The following is a 3,672-nucleotide window of genomic DNA, read 5'->3' on the forward strand; positions in this document are numbered from 1 at the left end:
AATACTTTATGTAAAAGTGGTAACCCCACTGTCAGGGGTGCTAATCCCAAGGACACCTATGGGACCGGCGGACCGAGCCCCTTTTGGTTCGGCAGGGGGCGGAGAGAGCACGAAGAGCAGATCGAGGCGAAGCGCACGAGCACGCGATCGGTTTACCCAGGTTCGGGCCGCACGGATGCGTAAAACCCTACTCCTGCTTTGATTTGTATTGTGTTCTTGCTCGGGAGCGCTGATTGCTACAGTACACACCAGCGGCTTGCGAGACTGAGCATGAGAATGATCGTCCCCCTTTCTACGTTGCGCATGGGCCTCCTTTTATATGCTCAAGGGGTCACAGACAGGTGGCAACGTAGACGAGGGTAGAAATGGAAAAGGCGTGGTGGTTGGCACCGCCGCTTACTACAGTGTATCGTACTTAACCCTGACGGCAGGGGACAAGGGCTTTAAATGCCCGTCTGTGTCGCCCAAATAGTGCAAAAGGGACCGCCAGGGACGCCACCGTTCGCCACGATGGCGATCTTGTCAGCGCCGCTTGCCACCGTGTACCGCTAGCTGCACAGCTTCCCGCCACGTACGCCTGGAAGGGTCCCAGGGCGACACGTTGGTGGGTGTGCTGGAGCGCAGGTACAGAGTGGAGGCTTGCCGCGGCAAGCACCTTGCCGCGGTTACTGTCTTGTCGCGTCCGGGAGCTTGTCGCTCACCGGGCCTTGCCGGGACGCGTGGTGCGTTGCGGCAAGTTCCTTGGGATGCCTTGGTTGGCCTTCCCGGCAAGCTCCTCTTGCCGGGGTCTTGTCTCCTTCCCAGCAAGCTCCTTTTGCCGGGGTCTTGGATACTTTGTTCTTGAATGGCTCCAAAGGAACCACGGAGGACCTTGGCGGTCATCCGGCAAGCCTTGCCGCGGGACGCTGCGACTGCCCGTGCACAAGTTCGGGATACTAGGGTACCCCTACTCTAGTACACCGACAGGAGCCCCCGGGCCTGGGCCATACATGGTGCCGAGCGCTGTTGGGCCAGGCCCACAACAGGGCATGGGCACACGCGGCCTGGGTTACGTCGTATCTCACTCCGCATCCACCGCGCCCTCCCCGAACGGCACGCATCGAACGCGGCGTCGTGGGAGAGATCGTGGGTGGTTTCTTTATTAGGAAAGGCGGAACGTCCGCCCCTCCCCCTTTATAAGCAAGGGGAAGTAGGGGTAGTGCGCCCACTCGCCTCCTTTCCATTCCAATCTCTGAAGCCTCCGCCCCGCCTCCATCTTCCCAAAGCTGAAAAGAGAGCTGTGCCCTGCCCCCCCCCATCGCCACCAGCACCACCAACGCCGTCGACCTCCTCCACTACCTCCGCCATGGCTCCGAAAGCCGACAAGGGGAAGGCTGTGAAGTCGACCGAGGCGCAGCGGCTTGCGGCGCTGCGGAAGGAGTGGGCCATATTCCCCCCCCCCAAGCTTGCCGCGAAGGAGCTGAGGGAGTACTACTACCTCTTTTGGTCGACGGAGACACGGGCGCACCCGAGCACGAAGGTACTCCCAGCTGCCGCTCATAAACTGGCTCCAAATGGATATCCCTTCTTCACCGTGTTCTTCTACTGCGGGCTCTGCCCGCCCTTCTCTGAATTTTTCTGCGACATCATGAACACCTACGGGCTCTGCCTCCTTGATTTTACCCCCAATGCCGTTCTGACCATGGCAGTTTTCGCACACCTTTGCGAAAACTTTGTCGGAGTCCACCCAAATGTAGCCCTTTTCCGCCACTTTTTCATGCCCCGAGTAGAGAGAGGAGAGCCTCTATCCGGCGGAATCGCCTGGGTCTCAAGGACCGGCAAGAAGGACTCTTATCTGGAGGGAGAGTTCCGCGGCAAGTGGGAGGAGTGGAGAGCAGATTGGTGCTGGACTGTCGAGGAGAACCGGCAGCCATTTACCGCTCGGTGCCAAACAACAGCAGTATGCGGCAGCGATTGGAGTGACGTGGCCCCGGAAGACGACAGGCTGAGGATTGCCGTCACCAGGATCCAACGCCTCAGGCTTGCCGGACTCACTGTAGGTGCCGTTGGCGCAGATTTCCTTCGCCGCCGCATCGCCCCCCTACAGGAACGGAGGAGGCCCGCCTGGGAGTTCAAGAACGCGGCGGATATCATGAGGCTACGTCCGGGCCTCAACTACAACTTCACTGTCTTGGAGCTCAACGCAATGCTTCAGGAGCTCTTCAAGTATGATCCTAATCATCTCGAAGTATTTAAGTTGCCGCAGGGTGTCGTTCCGCTGTGCAACAACTCTGCGCTTGACCGCATCCGGGCAATGATGCCGCTGTGCGACTCGCATGGACTTGTGCCAACTTGGCAAGAGCCTGCCGACGAGGTCGTGCAGGAATTCTTTGACAACTTGGTAGAAGTGCCGATCCGCCCTGACGAGAAGAATGGCCTCACTCGCGACACCACCGATGCGGAGTTGAAGCGCCTCGCCACCAGGCTGGAAGAGGCGGTGGCAGCCGCAGCTGCGGGCGAGTTAGGATTCACCTTGGAGGAGGCAGAGGCAGTAGAGGCGGCAAACCGTGCTGAGCGAGAGGATCTTGCTGTTGGGGAACGTAGTAATTTCAAAAAATTTCCTACACACACGCAAGATCATGGTGATGCATAGCAACGAGAGGGGAGAGTATGATCTATGTACCCTTGTAGATCGCAACGGAAGCGTTGACACAACGTAGAGGAAGTAGTCGTACGTCTTCTTCCCGATCCGACCGATCCAAGCACCGTTACTCCGGCACCTCCGAGTTCTTAGCAGACGTACAGCTCGATGACGATGCCCGGGCTCCGATCCAGCAAAGTTTCGGGGAGGAGTTCCGTCAGCACGACGGCGTGATGACGATCTTGATGTTCTACTGACGCAGGGCTTCGCCTAAGCACTACAACGATATGATCGAGGTGGAATATGGTGGCAGGGGGCACCGCACACTGCTAAGGAACGATCACGTGGATCAACTTGTGTGTCTTGGGGTGCCCCCTGCCCCCGTATATAAAGGATCAAGGGGAGGAGGCCGGCCGGCCAGGTGTGGCGCGCCAAGGAGGAGTCCTCCTCCTAGTAGGAGTAGGACTCCTACTAGGAGGGGGAAAGAGGTGGAGTGGGAGAAGGAAAGGGGGGGCGCCTGTTGGGGAACGCAGTAATTTCAAAATTTTTCCTACGCACACGCAAGATCATGGTGATGCACAGCAACGAGAGGGGAGAGTGTTGTCTACGTACCAACGCAGACCGACTGCGGAAGCGATCACACAACGTAGAGGAAGTAGTCGTACGTCTTCTTCCCGATCCGACCGAGCCAAGCACCGTTACTCCGGCACCTCCGAGTTCTTAGCACACGTTCAGCTCGATGATGTTCCTCGGGCTCCGATCCAGCAAAGCGTCGAGGAAGAGTTCCGTCAGCACGACGGCGTGATGACGATCTTGATGTACTACCGACGCAGGGCTTCACCTAAGCACTACAACGGTACGATAGAGGTGGAATTTGGTGGCAGGGGGCACCGCACACGGCTAAGGAACGATCTCAAGGATCAAGTTGTGTGTCTTGGGGTGCCCCCTGCCCCCGTATATAAAGGTTGGAGGAGGGGGGCCGGCCGGCCAAGGGAGGGGAGGCGCAGGGGAGTCCTACTCCCACCGGGAGTAGGACTCCTCCCCCCAATCCT

This window comes from Triticum aestivum, chromosome 2A, assembly GCF_018294505.1.
Source record: "Triticum aestivum cultivar Chinese Spring chromosome 2A, IWGSC CS RefSeq v2.1, whole genome shotgun sequence".
Taxonomy (NCBI): domain Eukaryota; kingdom Viridiplantae; phylum Streptophyta; class Magnoliopsida; order Poales; family Poaceae; genus Triticum; species Triticum aestivum.